Below are 19606 nucleotides of genomic sequence, written 5' to 3' on the forward strand. Positions count from 1 at the left end.
AGGGCCTAGCTTCTTAGCGGGTTGATGCCCGGGCATTGGTGGTCTGACAGAGGCAGATAAGCACTCAGGTAGGGATGTGGAGGTAAGTGGGGAAGGAGTCTCTAAGTTAAGTGCAGTTCCGCACCAGTAGGTGACCGGGTGCTGGACGGCACAGGTCTGTGCCGGACGCTGTGGCGCAGCAGGAGATGGCAGCAGTGGAGGCGGTGAGGTAGCCGAGCACTGGTGCTGGAGGGAGGCGGCGGCACTTACTTCCAGTATCGCGCACGGCGCGTTGTCAAAGCCCGGAGCAGAGTCCTGTGTATTGTCGCCGGTCTCTCTCTGTCTGCAGGCCGTGTGAGCTGCACTGTCAGCGGGGTCACTTGCTGCAGACGCCGCTTGGAGCGCCTGCTCACTCCTTCTCCCCGCCTCGCACTGCTGTTGTTGGGGAATGGCGTCTGAAGGCCGCACCACAGGTTGGTCGGTCCGATCGGATGGCTGAGATGCGAAATAGCGGGCGATACCGCTCAGAGGAGGCACAGTGGGTGCAGGTTGCTTCTTCTTCCGTTTGGCAAGAGATCTACCACCCATAACCTTCACATTAGCCCGTTTTCAGTCCAGTCCGGCGGGAGCTCTCACACCATGCTTCCTCTCTCTAGCGAGTCCAGTCACGCCCTGAATAAAACATTCTTAACATAAGTTAACCAATTAACATGTCCCTAACACAGGAGGAGGACCTGAAGGCACTGTTACCGAGCCCAAGCTAGAATGGGGCCTCACTTGCTCCTAGCCGTTAGCGCCTGCACAGGAGAACCATTTTGTCAGGCCCCCCCAACAATCCTGGGAACCCATGTTCCCTTGCAGAATTTTCCATCGGGCTGGGACCGCTCCCAGCCCACCTCCACACTGTATTCCATCACCTCCATGCCATCCACTTGTACCTCCAGGTCTCTCTCCTGCCACCGCCACAATGGCGACAAGTGACTCCTCACTTGTCCCCGTTCCACCACAGACTAAGTGCTCGCTCCACCACCTCCCGAATCTCCAAGATCCACAGATCCATACCAAAAATATTCAGATGAACGCCATCATCATCCAAGAACTCCGAAGAGCTCCCCTCCAATTCTCTATGACGCACCACCAGGCCCCCATTACGGGCCACGAATTTGCCCACCACCTTATTGAGTTTAATCCGTGCTCTATTAATGGCAACCACAGACCTGGCCTGCCTCCATTTCCTCCTGGCCACCATTTCAGACCACACGATGATCAGGCCTGGAAAGGACGACCACAATCGCATCAAGTCCAGCTTGATGTCCCAGGTCAGATCCCGGGATCTCCTCACACCCAAATCATTCCCTCCTAGGTGTATGACAAGGTCGTTGGGGGCTCTGTCCAAGTGTACAAAAAACTGAACCCTGGCCAACAATTCCGCATTCCGCTCTTCCCCAACCAGTGGACCTGACCTGTCGAACTCGTCAAGCCCAACTGCCGGCCCGCTGGACGAACACCAGCCCGCACCCCACCCCTCACCACATAGGAGTGGCCGATAATCCGCACAAGTCCCGGGCCGCCACCTGAAAGACAAAAAACAATAACAAAATACAAACGGCACTCCCCCAACACACAACAATCACAGCAAATGAGGACGAACATACAACTGAAACCTCTCTGACTCCCACTTCCCAATCCGCCTAATGATCTCGGGTCCCAAGCCCCAACGAGACGCCTCGGTAGCCGCCCCAATGCGGAACGCATGCAAGCTATAATCCCGTGCCACACAACCCACCACCGCCAAACACTTCCAAAAAAAAAACACGAATTGAAAACGCAATAAAAAACTCCCGTCTGCGTGTACCAATAAAGGACCCACAACCCCCACCCTCACCTCCAAAAAAGCCGCATAGCAAAAAGCCGGACACATAGCCGAGCCCCGTAAGGCCGCCAAACGCACAGTAACCCCACGACCCTCCTGATCCGTTTTGGAAGGGCGCAGCAAAGAACGCAAAACCCCACCTTCCAAACTAACATCCGAAATGCCCCAAAAAACGCCAAAACAAACGCCAATCAAAACAAACAACGCTCGTAATCCGAAATAGAAATCCCATCCAACGCCGTCCCCAACCGACACAAAAGCGGAAAAGTCACCGGACGCCTCGAATCCCTGGACACCGCCCCCCTCCGAAACCCCCGCAGTGCCTAACGCACCAAAAACGACTTAGAGACGTCCGGCAAACCACGGACTTTGAACCAGAACGCAAAAGCCGACATCCGACGGCCAATCCCCGCCGGAGACACGTCCTCGCAAAACGGCCTACCAACATAATACAATAGGGCCGCCTCCCAATCTGCAGGGGCGCCCATAAACGACAACTGTCCCAGTAGCGTCTCCCAGTCCGACCACCAGCGTCGATAAGAAGCCCAAGTAGCCTGGCTTACTGACCGACAGACTAAAGCGAGCGCCAACTCTAAACCAGATGCCACAGCCATTCCGGACACGGAAGGCCGGTCACCTCGGCCTCCGGCGCCAGTTCCCGGAAACGGTCCCACTGTAAGCGAGAGAGAGCGTCAGCCACCGAATTATCCACCCCTGGCACATGCAACGCCACCACCTGAGAATTAAGCTCTAGCACCCTCAACACTAATTGCCTCAGCAACGTGACCACTGGCGGAGGACTCGCCGTCTGGTTGTTGATAGCCAAAACCACCCCCAGGTTGTCACAATGGAAGCACACATTCCTATTGCGAAACAGCTCCCCCCATACAAACACTGCAACCACGATCGGGAACAATTCCAGGAATGCAAGGTTCCTAGTCAGCCCAGTCTCCCGTCATACCTCCACACACCACTGACCCTGAAGGTAAGCCCCAAACCCGCAGGCCCCAGCCGCATAGGTATACAGATCCAGGTCAACGCTCGATACCGGCCTCCCCATCACCACAGAGCGCCCATTATACCGACCCAAAAAATCCTGCCACACCCTCAGGTCCTCACGCAACCCCACCGGCAACCGCACATAGTGATTAGGCCGAGAAACACCCACCGTGACCGCCGCGAGACGTCTGCAAAAAACCCTCCCCATAGGCATGATCCGGCACACAAAATTGAGACGCCCCAGCAAAGACTGGACCTCCCGCAGCTGCAGCTTCCGAACCCGACACGCCCTCGCCACCTCCTCCCTCAGATCGCCCAGCTTATCTTCTGGCAGCCGGCACTCCATGGCCACAGTGTCGATCACTATGCCCAAAAACTTCACCGACGTAGACGGGCCCTCAGTCTTGTCAGGCGCCAACGGAACGCCAAACCAGCCCGACACCCTCTCCATTTCCTGTAGTAAAATAGCACACACCCTAGACCCCGCCGGGCCCAAAATCAGGAAGTCATCAAGGTAGTGCAAAACCGAATCCAAACCCGACTCTACCCGCACCACCCACTCCAAAAAGGAGCTAAACTGCTCAAAAAACGCACATGAAACTGAGCAGCCCATGGGCAAACACATGTCTACAAAAAAACGCCCTCCCAAACAGCACCCCAATAACGCAAAACTGTCCGGGTGTACCGGCAACAGACGAAAAGCGGCCTCAATGTCCGTCTTGGCCAACAAGGCCCCCTGGCCGTACCTCCGGACCCACGCCAATGCCGCATCAAAAGAAGTATAAGTCACAGCACAGATAGCTGGGTCAATGCCGTCATTCACCGACCCTCCAGAAGGATGTGAAAGGTGGTGAAACAGGCGGAACTTATTAGGCCCACCAACGGAGGCGAGTCAAAAGGACCAGCCATCCGACCCAAAGACACCTCTTTCATCAGTTTCTCCTCCACCAAATCTGGCCGGACAAGAGCCGAGACCAAATTCCTAACCTCCCCATTCCCATCCAGAACCCCCTCAAAGGTGATACGGAATCCGTCCGTAAACCCCGCCCTCAAAAATTCCGCCGCCGCCCTATTTGGGTACTTGGCGAGGAAAGGCTCCATCCTTGCCACCTGCACCGGGGTCGCCCCTCTTCGCATCAACCTCCCCCAATTTGCCTTTACCTCGCCGGAAACAGCGCGACAGCCCGTGGCCACCCACTCCGCACCCGGAGCATTCGTGCTTAAAACGGCACTCTGCTCCGAACTTGCAATTCCCTTTATTGAATTGCCAGCAAACACCCTGACCCCGGCCCTGCACCTCCGGCGCTGTCCCGAAAGGACTGCAGGCCACCCCCACTGCGTGGAGCCGCCATAAGCCGCATCCACAGCCCTATGTCCTTATGGTCCCACCTCAAATCATGGCGCACCGCCATCCGCTGCCTAAACTGTTCATCGTACCAAAGCCACGCCGAACCCCCATACACCCAATACGCCTCCCCAACAGCGTCCAAATAACAAAAGAGACCAGAGCAATGCTCCGGCGACTTTTCTCCCACAACGCTGCCCAAAATAGCGAACGCCTGCGCTCCTCCTCCTCCTCAACCTTCTCCATACGCTTCGACTCATCCGGCCTAACCCTGTCCAGATTAAATTTTTCAAGCAGGAGTAGCGAAAAAATATCCACACACTCCCGCTTCCAAATCCTTTCCCGCACCTCAGCCTTAAGGTGCGCGCCCAAGGGGCCCTCGAAACACACGTACACCTCCCCCCGAGCAGAAGCAGCCAAACGAACCCCCCCACCGGATCCCGACGCCCCCACCACCGGGGGTGAGCTCGCCCGAGCAACCCCAGGACCCCGACTATATCCACCAGCCCCTTGGACAAAGTCGCTGCGCCCCACACAGGTACCGGCGACCCACCCGCAGACAACTCGCTACTGCGCAGCAACGCTTGCAACCCATCTACGAAATATTGCAAACCCTCCAACCCCCCCACCCCCCCTGAACCCGCAGCAGTGGAGACAGTGGTGTACTCACCCGACCTTACCGGCTCTGGACCAGCGGCCGTAACTCCAGCTGCGGGACGACTTCGGACATCACGGACTCGGCTACCATCGACGACAGGAGGCTGGACCCGAAGAACCCCCTCCGTGCGGAATGCAGCAACACCAGTCAAATCACCCCCAACAGCGGCATCATAGTAACATAGTAACATAGTTAGTACGTTCGAAAAAAGACATATGTCCATCAAGTTCAACCAGGGAATTAAGGGGTAGGGGTGTGGCGCGATATTGGGGAAGGGATGGGATTTTATATTTCTTCATAAGCATTAATGTTATTTTGTTCCAGGAATGTATCTAATCCTGTTTTAAAGCTGTTAATTTTTCCTGCTGTGACCAGTTCCTGAGGTAGACTGTTCCATAAGTTCACAGTTCTCATGGTAAAGAAGGCGTGTCGCCCCTTGAGACTAAAGTTTTTCTTCTCCAGACGGAGGGAGTGCCCCCTCGTCCTTTGGGGGGGTTTAACCTGGAACAGTTTTTCTCCATATTTTTTGTATGGGCCATTAATATTCTTATATACGTTTATCATATCCCCCCTTAAACGTCTCTTCTCAAGACTAAACAATTGTAACTCCTTTAATCGCTCCTCATAGCTAAGATGTTCTATGCCCCATATTAGTTTATTTGCGCGTCTCTGCACCCTTTCCAGCTCCACAGTGTCCCTTTTATGTACAGGCGACCAAAACTGAACAGCATACTCCAGGTGAGGCCTTACCAATGCTTTATAAAGGGGGAGTATTATGTCCCTGTCCCTTGAGTCCATGCCTCTTTTGATACATGACAATATCCTGCTGGCTTTGGAAGCAGCAGCCTGACATTGCATGCTATTCTGTAGTCTGTGATCTACAAGTACACCCAGATCCTTCTCTACCAGTGACTCTGCCAGTTTAATCCCCCCCTAAGACATATGACGCATGCAGGTTATTAGTACCCAGATGCATAACTTTACATTTATCCACATTGAACCTCATTTGCCAAGTGGATGCCCAGACACTTAGTCTATCCAAGTCATCTTGTAACTTATGCACATCCTCTATAGACCGTACCGTGCTACAAAGCTTGGTGTCATCTGCAAAGATAGAAACAGAGCTGTTAATACCATCCTCTATATCATTGATAAATAAATTAAACAACAGCGGTCCCAGTACTGAACCTTGGGGTACACCACTAATAACCGTGAACCAATCAGAGTACGAATTATTGACCACCACTCTCTGGGTACGATCCATGAGCCAGTGTTCAATCCAGTTACAAACTAAAATTTCCAAACCCAAAGACCTTAACTTACCTGTCAGACGTCTATGAGGGACAGTATCAAATGCTTTAGCAAAATCCAGAAACACTATATCCACAGCCATTCCTCTGTCAAGGCTTCTACTCACCTCTTCATAAAAGCAAATTAGATTGGTTTGACAACTTCTATCCTTAGTAAACCCATGCTGGCTATCACTTATAATACTATTATCCCCTATGTATTCCTGTATGTAATCCCTTATAAGTCCTTCAAACGTTACTCGGCTACCATGGATAGGAAGAGGGCGGGGGTAGCTATTTTGGTGTCTAGGTCCTGCCCATTACAAGTCTCTTCCTCTCTTCTTGATCCTAAGGGGAGGTATGTCATACTGGAGGGTTCCCTGGGCGGGGTCTCCCTTTTGCTTTGTAATGTCTATGCTCCTAACACTTCGCAAGTTCCTTTTCTGCGTAGGGTCCTTACTAAACTCCAGAGGTATCCCCCGTCAGCATGGTTAGTGGGTGGAGATTTTAACCTCATCTTTTCCCCCTCCTTGGACCGCCATTCAGTCACCGGCGCTCCCCCTGTGCCTGCGCAGCTGCGTCTTGCCTCAATTTTTCGGCTCTCATCCGTAACTCCTCGCTCTACGATTTGTGGAGGATTGGCCACCCGACGGAGCGTCTTTTAGTTTTTATTCGCACCCACACAAGTTGCATACGCGTATTGACTTTTTTTTGGGGAATCTTCCGATGGTGCGCATGCTCTCTGATACCTCTCTGGATCCTATTTCTTGGTCTGACCACTGTCCAGTTCTCCTCTCTTTCTCCTCTTCCCCTTCCTCTCTGAGATCTTGTCATTGGAGATTGAATGACTCCCTCCTTAAAACGTTACCTTCCCGAGAGTCGATTCAGCGGTGTATTACTGACTACTTTGCCACTAATGAAGGCTCAGTGTCCTCGCAGGCTATCCTTTGGGAAGCTCACAAGTCTGTGATCCGCGGCCATTGCATTGCTTTGGGCGCTGGTCTTAAGCGTAATGCTCTGAGTCGCTCTCGGGAACTTCGATTGGAGATTGCTCGTCTGGAAGCTTGCTTGCTGTCTTCTCCTTCTGTTTCAACACTGAGGGGCTTGGTTGCGTCCCGGGCGCGATTGGGCGACCTGGCTCTACATAGAGTTGAGAGGCAATTGCTCTATGCCAAGCAACGCTTCTACGAGAAAGGCAATAAGGCTCACACAATGCTGGCGAGGCGTTTACGTGACCGGGCTGCTGCTCAATCCCCCTCTGCTTTGAAGGACCCTAATGGGGTTCTCCATTACCACCCTGCTGATATCTCCCGTCTTTTTGTTGACTATTACACTGGTCTTTACTCACTTCCTTCCCAGTTGCCGTCCGACCCGGGGGAGAGGGCAGCCACCTTAGACACCTATCTCTCTCGGTGTGGATTGCCTTCTCTTTCAGGTGCCGACCGGGATGTTCTAAATGCCCCTATTACGGGAGAGGAGGTCTTGGAGGTCCTTAAATCTCTCCCGACTGGTCGCTCTCCTGGGCCGGATGGTTTCCCATATCTGTATTATAAGACATTCTCCACTCTGCTGGTGCCTAAACTCATTTCTCTCTTCAATTCCTTTCTGGACGGGGAGGCGATTCCGCAGTCTTTCTTACACTCCCTTATCACCCTTATACCCAAGCCCGGCAAAGATCCTCACGATTGCTCCAGCTATCGGCCCATTGCCCTCCTTAACTCTGACCTTAAGCTTTTTTCTAAGGTATTGGCTGTTAGACTTTGCTCCTTCCTCCCGGCTCTCATTCATAAAGACCAGGTTGGATTTATCCCTTGTCGCCAAGGTGGAGACAACACAAGGAGGGTGGTGGACCTGATTGATTTGATCAATCGGAGATCTGAGCAGGCCTTAATTCTTAGTTTAGATGCTGAAAAAGCTTTCGATAGGCTGGGGTGGCCGTTTCTTTTTGCTACTTTACAAAAATTTGGGATTTCGGGGAAGTTTTTGACTGCACTGCGGGGTCCCTATTCCTCCCCTACAGCCTCACTCAAGCTTCCTCACTCGCCGTCTCCTATTTTTTCTTTATTTAATGGAACTCGTCAGGGTTGCCCGTTATCCCCCCTGATCTTTGCGCTATGTATTGAACCCTTAGCCGCTATGATCAGAGGTGATCCGGACATTACTGGTATTTCCTTACATGATAGGGAATTCAAGGTTTGTCTGTTTGCTGACGATGTTCTTCTTACACTTTCTTGCCCTCTACTGTCTCTTCCTTCTCTTTACAAGGTTTTGCATGACTATGGGGTGGTTTACGGCTATAAGGTTAACCTTGCTAAGTCGGAGGCCCTTCCTCTCAATCTCCCTTCTTCGTTTTCTGCTCTTCTACGCTCTGACTATTCTTTCCGGTGGTCTCCCTCTGCTATTAAGTACTTGGGGGTCTGGATCTCTTCTAACTATTCCTCACTTTATTCCACCAACTATCTTCCCCTCTTTCGGGAGCTCCGTGCTCTTATGGAAAAATGGCGCTCGCAATACATCTCTTTTTTTGGTCGCATTGCTGCGGTGAAAATGACTATCCTCCCGAAGCTTCTTTACTTTTTTGAGACCCTGCCGGTTCGGGTCCCACTGTCAGCCCTGCGCTCTCTACAGGCGGCTATTTTTCGATTTATTTGGGATGGGAAAAGACATCGGCTCCCGATGTCCGTGATGATGGCCGGGAGGGCGTTTGGTGGCTTGGCGGTCCCGGATGTGGTAAAGTACTATTGGGCTTCCCACTTGCGCCATCTAGCGGCGTGGTCTACCTATCATGCCTATAGCCGTTGGATGGAGCTAGAGAAGCTATGGTTAGCGCCTGTCCACCCTAACGCTCTCCTTTGGACTCTTCCTGCCTCTGCTCCTTCTCTCTCCCCTCTCCTGGGCCCTATGGCACTTTCCAGATATGTGTGGGGTTACTGCTCTGTCAAATTTAAACTACTGTCTCCCTCCTCCCCTCTTCGATCTTTCCTTTATCATCCTAGTTTTCCCCCCGGCCGGACTTCTCTTATGGTGGGGGAGTGGGGGTCTAGAGGCCTTTTTTGCTGGGCAGATGTGGTTGATCCCTTGTCGCGAACTCTCTTGCCTTTTTCTCAGTTGCAGTCTCGTTGGGATCTCCCCTCGTCTGAGCATTTTCATTATTTACAGCTACAGCATTTTATGTCCTCCACGCTCGGTTCCCTTGTGGTGTCCTTGCCTACAGGCTTTGAAAGGCTGTGTTGTGGTGGACCTCAGGCGAGGGGTCTTCTCTCCGATATTTACTCATTGCTTACCCGGCCTATGGGGGATGTCCAGGTATCCCACCGGTATATGTCTCGTTGGGAGGAAGCGCTTAATATGTCTATTACCCTTCCTCAGTGGAAAATAATATGGGAGAGGGCCTCTAGGGCATCCATATGTACTGCTTACAAGGAGACTCAATACAAACTGATTATGGGTTGGTACCATACCCCGGTTATTGAATAGACTGAATCCCAGTGTCCCCCCCCAGTGCTGGCGATGTGGGGTGGGTTTGGGTACGTTGTTTCATATTTTTTGGTCTTGCCCGCTCATCACGGGATATTGGGAGTTAGTGAGTCGCTTACTTTCGGATGTTTTTGGAGTATCGGTCCCTCCTAACCCTCAGGTCTATCTTTTGCACCTCTCGCACTCGGCTCTACCCAAGAGGTTGTTTAAACTGGCTATGCACATTTTTTTGGCGGCTAAGACCTTAGTTGCTAAATGCTGGAAGAGGACTCTTCCTCCCTCTGAGTCAGACCTACTCTCCCGTATTAGTGAAATACGCTCTCTAGAATACCTCACAGCCTCTCTGAATAATACTATCCCCACCTTCCTTTCAGTTTGGGAGCCGTGGGATCGTTTCTCTGACAGGCAACCTCCTTAAGGCGCTACCGAAAACTCTCCCTATCCCCCCCCCCCTTCCCTCCCTTCCTTCCTTCTCCCCTAATGTGTTTGTGCTTCGGTGTCTTTGTCTCCTTCTGTCTTCTGTTTGTCTTCTCTCTCGGTCCTTCATGTTGGAGAATTTTTCAGTTCTCTCCTTTGAGTAATTCACTATATGGCTTCTTATCTTCTGTATATTTGCTGGGTTGATGGTTTTTCTGCAGTCGGGGCTAATTGTCCCGATGTACAACTGTTTTATTTGTCCTGCTCTCTATATTGGATTGTTACTTACCCCTATTGTGATTGTGCTGGGCTGCGCCCCGGACTCTGATTTGCCTAAGTCTTAGCGGACTCCTGTTTTCTTTTGTGAAAATCTTTAATAAAAATTACAGTTGAAAAAAAAAAAATAAGTCCTTCAAACAATTTACCCACAATGTACGTTAAACTTACAGGTCTATAGTTTCCTGGGGAAGACCTAGAGCCCTTTTTGAAGATTGGCACCACATTCGCCTTGCGCCAGTCCCTTGGCACAATACCAGACACCAGAGATTCTCTAAATATCATGAACAGGGGTACAGATATTACTGAACTTACCTCTCTAAGAACTCTTGGGTGCAATCCATCTGGCCCTGGAGATTTGCTTACATTTATATTACTTAACTTACCTTGTACCATCTCTACATTAAGCCAGTTCAGTACATTACATGATGTGTTACCAGCACTGACCTGGCCAATGTCAGCTCCTTTTTCCATAGTGTATACAGAACTAAAGAACCCATTCAGTAGCTCCGCTTTCTCTTGATCGCCCGTGACAACCTCCCCATTATCATTATTAAGGGGTCCTACATACTATGTCCTTGATTTTTTTGTATTTATATATCTAAAAAAATATTTAGGATTAGTTTTGCTTTCTTTGGCCACCTGTCTCTCGTTTTGAATTTTTGCTGTTTTTATTACATTTTTACAGATTTTATTAAGCTCCTTGTACTATTTAAATGTTATAGCTGACCCATCAGATTTGAATTTTTTGAAGGCTATTTTTTTGTTGTTTATTGCTCTTTTAACATCATTTGTCAGCCATGTAGGATTTAGTTTTAATCGTTTATATTTGTTCCCCTTTGGTATATATTTAGCTGTATAGTTATTTAGAGTTGATTTAAAGATGTCCCATTTACCTTCTGTATCAGTATTTGAGAACACCTCCCCCCAGTCTATGTCCTGTAGTGCAGCCCTCAGCCCAGGGAAGTTTGCCTTTTTAAAGTTATATGTTTTTGCCTTCCCCGCCTGTCTTTGTTTTCTCCATTTTAAGTCAAAAGTAACTATATTGTGGTCGCTATTACCAAGGTTTTCCCGCACAGTTACATTACCAACCAGCTCTGCTTTGTTGGAAATGATCAGATTCAACAAGGCATCACTTCTTGTTGGGTCCTCCACAAACTGGCCCATAAAATTATCCTGCAATAAATTTAGGAATTGTCGCCCCTTTGTAGTTTTAGCCAACCCCGGACCCCAATCTATATCTGGATAGTTAAAATCTCCCATTATTACCACTGTACCTGCCCGGGCGGCCCTCTCTATTTGTTTATGCAGCCGACCTTCTATCTCTTCAGTGATATTAGGGGGTCTGTAGATTACACCAAATATTATTTTTTCAGTATTTCCCTCCTTTTGTACCCACAGTGATTCCACCTCCTCAGAATCATCACACACTATGGCATCGTTCACACTGACTTTCATACCACTTCTTACATACAGACAGACTCCACCACCTTTTCTGTTCATTCTATCCTTGCGAAACAATGTAAACCCCTGCAGATTGACAGCCCAGTCATGCGAGGAGTCCAGCCATGTCTCAGAGACCCCAACTATATCAATATGTTCCTCCAGTATCAAGGCCTCAAGCTCCCCCATTTTATTTGCTAGGCTTCTGGCATTTGTGAACATACACTTTACATTTCCATCCTTTATGTTATTGGGGTTAATGGGATTCAAGAGTGTAAGTTTTATTTTCCTATGAAGCCTATTCCTATTAACTATTCTAACCCCTCCCTCCGCTCCACCCCCAGGTACATTTATAATTCCCACCTCTCTATCTACACTATCTTCCCCCTCTTTGCTGTAGGTTCCCTCCCCCCAAGTCCCTAGTTTAAACACTCCTCCACCCTTCTAGCCATCTTCTCCCCAATCAAAGCTGCACCCTCCCCATTGAGGTGCAGCCCGTCCCTACGGTAGAGCCGGTAACCGACAGCGAAGTCAGCCCAGTTCTCCATGAACCCAAACCCTTCCTTCCTACACCAGCTTCTGAGCCACTTGTTTACCTCCCTGATTTCCCGCTGCCTCTCTGGTGCGGCTCGTGGTACAGGTAGTATTTCAGAAAACACTACCTTGGAGGTCCTTGCCTTAAGCTTGCCGCCTAAGTCCTTGGAATCATTTTTAAGGACACTCCACCTACCTCTTACTTTGTCATTGGTGCCAATATGTACCATGACTGCTGGGTCCTCTCCAGCCCCGCCCAGCAACCTGTCAACCCGGTCTGCGATGTGCCGAAGAACTCCGGCCCCCGCTAACCTCCGTGCCTGCGACCCCGAGGGGAAGCAGGGGATTGGCCAACGGGTCCAGGGCAACAGCAGGACCATCAGCCAGCAGCAGCTCATCACCGCTGGCATCGCTAGGGGCGGGGCTAATTTCATTCCCCCCGTACACTGCAGCTCCCCCTGCAGCAGCAGCAGCCTGCGACAATCTACTATGCCGCCTGCCCCCTCTAGAGGAGGAGATTGCAGGTGCAGCATGAATCAAGGCCTGGGTGACTGCCAGGCCCGCAGGAGCCCGCCCCCCCGACTGGGGGGCGGGGTCAGCTGGGGCACGTGTCGTCCTCCTCCCCCTGGCCTGCTCCCCCATCACCGTCACTCCCATGGAGCAGGCCGCCGCACCACGCTCCCGTTGCAGTGAGCGAGGCGCGCCGCCCGCACGCCCCGCGGTCCCCACTAGCGCAGCATCCGAACCGGCAGGCGTCCCCCCCGACAGCACACCGCTGGCCGCCACGGACCTCAGGCCAGCGGCAACGGCTGAAGGGCTCACCCGCCGGCGTCTAGCAGAGGGAGAGGCCGCAGGTGAAAGGCGCTCCGGAGGGCGAGAGCGCCGGCTGCTGGACCAGGGCCCGATCTCCCCCACCGACTGCGCCGCGAATCCCGGAAACTGCTCCGCGAACCACTGGGGCCCACGGAGCAGCGCCTCCTCCCTCACTCGCCTCAAGATCGCGTCCATGTCCTCCATCAGGTAGGGAGCTCTTCTCACGTTCCTCCTCGTGTCCCGACTGGCCCTAACTACCTGCCTACCTACTTATGACCCCTGTACCTAGCTCCTCCCTTTCCTCCTTGAACCTCCCGCTCTAACCCATTAACCCTTTCCTCGCTGCCTAATCCCCCTGTCATGTGCCCCTACAGTCCAATGCTTTCCCTTCCAGGGCATTCTGTTCTCCTCCACACTGGTCCCTGTGGTCCGGTCAGATGGTTCTGGACTGGGGCTGAATGGTTGCTTGAGGGATTTAGTGGCAGATTTTTTGGGGACTTCAGTTGTTGGATGACCTCTCTCTTCAGTGGCTGCTGATATTCATAGTGCAGAATTTACAGGTGTTACGTAAAAGGGGTACTCCGGGGGAAAACATTTTTTTTTTTTTTTTAAATCAACTGGTGCCAGAAAGTTAAACAGATTTGTAAATTACTTCTTAAAAATCTTAATCCTTACAGTACTTATCAGCTGCCGTATGCTATAGAGGAAGTTGTATAGTTCTTTTCGGTCTGACTACAGTGCTCTCTGTGAGTAGGAGCAAATCTCCATAGTAAACTTCTCCTACTCCGGACAGTTCCTGACATGGACAGAGGTGTCAGCAGAGAGCACTGTGGTCAGACTGGAAAGAAATCCAAAAAGAAAATAACTTCCTCTGTAGATTACAGCAGCTGATAAGTATTGGAAGGATTAAGATTTTTAAATAGAAATAATTTACAAATCTGGCAAATTTCCCCAACCTCAAGGTTAGTGTTTAACCACTTAAGGACCTAGGGCGTATGGATAAGCTTTGACGTCCTGGTACTTAAGGACCCAGGGCGTATCCATACGCCCGTGGGAATTTCAGTCCCCGCCGCGCGCCGGACGGGGACCGGGCCGGGGTGACTGCTGATATGAATCAGCAGGCACCCCGCACAAATGCCCAGTGGTGCATTTGTGATGACCCATCCCCCCCCCCCATCGGTGATCGGCGCAAATCGCAAGTTAATTCACACTTGCGATTTGCGCCGATTCCGGGTCATACGGGTCTATTGTGACCCGGTGACCCGAAATAGAAGGGAGATCGCGGTTGTCTAAGACACCCACGATCCCCCTGTAGGCATAGGAGTGGGGTGGCAGGGTTGCCACCCCTCCTATCCCTGCTATTGGTCTGCTATTGATCGTCAGAGGGGACGACCAATAGCAGACCGGGGGCGGGGGGGTTAACTTTCATTTTCCCCGTCTTGTCCACCCACAATAGGCGGGGCAGAACGGGGAACCAAAGGGGACCGGGCGCCGACGTCTACTTACCCGTCACTTGCTTCTGAAGAGGACGGCTCCCGGGATGGTATGGAAGCCGGTAAGTTGATCTGGAGGGCTACAGTCTGAGACTGTGGTCTCTAACTGTAGCCCTCCAGATGTTGCAAAACTACAACTCCCAGCATGCCCAGACAGCTGTTTGGGCATGCTGGAATATGTAGTTTTGCAACAGCTGGAGGGCTGCAGTTTGAGACCACTATACAGTGGTCTCTAAACTATATCCCTCCAGATCTTGCAAAACTACAACTCCTAGTATGCCCACATAGCTGTTTGTTGTCTGGGCATGCTGGGAGTTGTAGTTTTGAAACATCTGGAGGTCCACAGTTTGGAGATCACTGTGCAGTGGTCAAAAAACTGTAGCTCTCCAGATGTTGCAAAACTGCAATTCCCAGCATGCCCAGAAAGCAAACAGCTGTCTCGGCATGCTGGGAATTGTAGTTGGGTATCTCAAGCTGTTGCATAACTACATCTCCCAGCATGCCCTTCGGTGATTAGTACATGCTGGGAGTTGTAGTTTTGCAACAGCTGGAGGCACACTGGTTGGAAAATACTGAGTTAGGTAACATAACCTAACTGAAGGTTTTCCAACCAGTGTGCCTCCAGCTGTTGCAAAAGTACAACTCCCAGCATGCACGGTCTGTCAGTACATGCTGGGAGTTGTAGTTTTGAAACAGCTGGAGGTTTGCCCCCCATGTGAATGTACAGGGTACATTCACACGAACAGGTTTACAGTAAATTTCCTACTTAAAATTTTTCCCCGCAGCGCAAACTCCTAGCGGGAAATTAACCGTAACACGCCAGTGTGAATTTACCCTAAAAACACTACACTACACTAACACATAATAAAGGGTAAAACACTGCATATACACCCCCTTACACTGTCCCCCCCCCCCCCCCCCCCCAAAAAAAAATTAAAAACGTCTTGTACGGCAGGGTTTCCAAAATGGAGCCTCCAGCTGTTGCAAAACAACAGCTCCCAGCATTTCTGGACAGCCACTGACTGTCCAGGCATGCTGGGAGTTTAGCAAAAGCTGGAGGCACCCTGTTTAGGAATCACTGGCGTAGAATAAACCTATGTCCACCTCTGTGCAATCCCTAATTTAGTCCTCAAATGCGCATGGCGCTCTCTCACTTCGGAGCCCTGTCGTATTTCAAGGAAACAGTTTAGGGCCACATATGGGGTATCTCCGTACTCGGGAGAAATTGCACTACAAATTTTTGGGGTCTTTTTTTCCCTTTACCGCTTGTGAAAAGGAAAAGTTGGGGGCTACACCAGCCTGTTAGTGTAAAAAAATAAAAATGTTTACACTAACATGCTTGTATTGCCCCATACTTTTTATTTCCACAAGCGGTAAAAGGAAAAAAAGACCCCCAAAATTTGTAATGCAATTTCTCCTGAGTAAGGAAATACCCCAGATGTGAGCGTAAAATGCTCTGCGGGCTCACAACAAGGCTCAGGAATGAGAGCGCACCATGTACATTTGAGGCCTAAATTGGTGATTTGCACAGGGGTGGCTGATTGTACAGCGGTTCTGACAAACGCAAAAAAAATAAAAATACCCATATGTGACCCCATTTTGGAAACTACACCCCTCACCGAACGTGACAAGGGGTATAATGAGCCTGAACACCCCACAGGTGTTTGATGAATTTTCATTAAAGTTGGAAGGGAAAATGAAAAAAAAAAAATTTTTTCACTAAAATGCTGGTGTTACCCTAAATTTTTCATTTTCACAAGGGTAAATAGGAAAAAAGCTTCCCCCAAATTTGTAACCCCATCTCTTCTGAGTAAGAACATAGCCCATATGTGAATTTAAAGTGCTCTGCGGTCGAACTACAATGCTCCGAAGAGAAGGAGCGCCATTGGGATTTTGTAGAGAAAATTTGTCCGGAATTGAAGGCCACATGTGTTTACAAAGCCCCCATAGTGCCAGAACAATGGACCCCTCGACACATGTGACCCCATTTTGGAAACTACACCCGCCACATAATGTAATAAGGGGTACATTGAGAATTTACCCCCACAGGTGTCTGACAGATTTTTGGAACAGTGGTCCGTAAAAATGAAAAATTAAATTTTTCATTTGCACAGCCCACTGTTCCAAAGATCTGTGGGGTGTAAATACTCACTGCACCCCTTATTAAATTCTGTGAGGGGTGTAGTTTCCAAAATGGGGTCACATGTGGGGGGGTCCACTGTTCTGGTACCACGGGGGGCTTTGTAAACGCACATGGCCCTGACCATTCCAAACTAATTCTCTTTCCAAAAGCTCAATGGCGCTCCTCCTCTTCTGAGCATTGTAGTTCGCCAGAACTTTCACAGAAAGAAAGCCGTTCACTGCGGCATCTTGGTCATTAGATCGGTCAGCCTGGTCCCAACCGGAGTGGTTGTGGTGCAAAACTATGCAGCTAGGAAAAAACCGCCAGTAAGTGCCCGCTGCATTCACCAGCACAGAAAGCCATATATGCCAGCAGAAAGCCGCCACATAAATGCTGCACGTGCTGTATGCCGCAACTATGCAAATATATCTAGCACATCCTGCAGCCTGTTCACACCTATTGTGAAAACATTCATTTCAGCTGGGATTACACTTGGCGTGTTTGTCATAAAAAACACCATGCTCGCTGCGGGCACATGTTAGGTTGGAATCAATAGGGTAATATGAAACACCAGACACTAATGGGGGTTTCTTCATCCTTTTATGGTGTTTTTAGGCTATCAAATCTGTGGGATGCCGAGAGCATGTTTTTTTTTTTGGGGGGGGGGGGGGGGGGGTATTTTCTCACAATTTTTTTTTTTAGAAATCCTTCAGTCAAATGATGAAAGAATCACATGACTTGTAAAGAGAAAGGCCAGAGGGAAAAAAAACACTAAAGAAAAAACACTTCCTATAATAATAATAATGATGATGATGATGATAATAATACACATTGGGACAGATGTATGAAAACCTGTGCAGAGGTCAAGTGGACCAGTTGCCCATAGCAACCAATCAGATCACCTCTTTCACTTTTCAGAGGCCTTTTTAAAAATGAAAGAAACTACCTGATTGGTTGCTATGGGCAACTGGTCCACTTTCCCTCTTCCCTGGTTTTGATAAATCTCTAAGACAACCCCTCCACCTTCCCCCCCCCCCCGCCCCAGTGCTTTTAGCAAAAATAACACAAAGATAACTGAGAAAAGAAATGAGGGGGAAGATTTTGATGTTTGTTTTTTTTTGCATAAAAAAAACAAAACATCAAACAAGAATTGTGTTTGTTCCTAGGCTTAGGCTGTGATTAAAAACAACATATAAATGGTGTTTTTCAAAGCCCACATTGCTTTATTTCTGGTGCTTTTTCCCCCCTTTCGACAGACGTCTGTCCAGCTATTGCAAAGCTACAACTCCCAGCATGCCCTGACAGCCAAAGGCTGAGAGTTGTAGTTTTGCAACAGGTGGGCAGCCACAAGGGATCGGTTTTGCAGTATGTCAATCTAGGGCCATGGTGTCTGATCTTGAACTGGCAGCAGGAGCCACGACCACTTTAAATCAATGGCTGCTGGGACGTCTGACTAGTGACATCCTTCGCTCCAGACCGCAACGTCAGGGACGTCACTCGTCAGACGTCCCGGCGGCCAGCGCTGCTCATTGAGCCTACCGGAGTAGCATTGATCTATGTAAGAAACCTATGGGCCCAGGCTGTTGGGGCCACCAAATGATATTACATATACAGAATGTCTGGTTAGGAGAAACAAATATAACGCACCCACAGGGAGTGGCGCCATTTTAATAAAATGTGTCAAAAACCTTAGATAACAGTCATACAGAATATATTAGAAAGCTTTTTTGATTTTCAGCCAATCAGAGAGCAGCACTACTGAAATAGAACTCCCAGGAGGTAACAGCGTGTCACACATGTGATGTCATAACCATTGTCCACCAAAGAGCAGCACTGAGCAGAAATAACACTGCTCCTGTTCATTCTCCATCAGTGAGGGGCCGGTGCTGGACACTGTGTAGGGACGTGGGAATGCAAAGTCATACACATGACTGTGACTGGTAAGTGTTACATTGTTGTGTCCAAAAGATCTTTAGTGCAGTTCCATGTGTATTTCTATGATAAACATGTAAATAATTTATCTTTTTTTTCTTATCTTAGATGCACTATCTCCAGGACATGGAGTAGCATTTCCGGACCTACAGCAAGACGTTGGATGAAGGCATAGCCCCAGAAATAACACTGGTCCTGTTCATCAGTGAGGGGCCGGTGCTGGACACTGTGTAGGGACACGGGAATGCAAAGTCATGCACATGACTGTGACTGGTAAGTGTTACATTGTTTTGTCCAAAAGGTCTTTATTGCAGTTCCATGTGTATTTCTATGATAAACATGTAAATAATCTATCTTTTTTTGTCCCCTATCTTAGATGCACTATTTCCAGGACATGGAGTAGCATTTCGGGACCTACAGCAAGACGTTGGATGAAGGCACAGGCCTAGGAATCATGCACATACACAGAAACATTTGCCCAAATTATAGAGGTAACCTCCTTTAATATGCCCAGAGGAAGGGCCATACAGTAGCCATGGATTCCCTACAGGTTTCCTCCCCTCTGGAGGTTTTTCCTGTCCTGAGTATTAGTTACTGTACGCTCTTTGTGAGTGATGGGAGGTTACAAAAAATCCCCTACACAAACATTTTAATAAATAATAAATAAAGTTCCCCTTTTTTTAAACTGTTCTTTGACTTGTTCGACTCATTTATTTATTTCTGTGTGTGAAAATAGAGTTAGCAAAACATGGATGACCAAAGCTGCTCTCCTGCACGATCTGCATAATGTGGTGCGGAGAGAGGCAACTGGTGCTGGGTGGTGCAGTTTATGAGGCAAACGTAGAACACCCAGCAAGTTCCATGCACAAGCCTTTTTCTGATGAATGGGACTCATGCAGGGAACTTGCTAGGGGTCATACGGTTGCAAAGGATCAACTTTTGGGTACATGAACTGT

At 49.5% G+C, this 19606-nt stretch overlaps 1 long non-coding RNA gene across 1 annotated transcript; it reads left to right on the forward strand.

Annotated features, from left to right (window-relative positions):
- Window positions 1-18586: 18586 nt before the first annotated feature.
- Window positions 18587-19277, forward strand: LOC130299150 (uncharacterized). Its single transcript, XR_008850335.1, has 3 exons — window positions 18587-18658; window positions 18759-18923; window positions 19027-19277. It is a non-coding gene; the product is annotated as an uncharacterized LOC130299150 (long non-coding RNA).
- The last annotated feature ends 329 nt before the right edge of the window (window positions 19278-19606 follow it).

This window comes from Hyla sarda, unplaced genomic scaffold (assembly GCF_029499605.1).
Source record: "Hyla sarda isolate aHylSar1 unplaced genomic scaffold, aHylSar1.hap1 scaffold_1039, whole genome shotgun sequence".
Lineage (NCBI taxonomy): Eukaryota > Metazoa > Chordata > Amphibia > Anura > Hylidae > Hyla > Hyla sarda.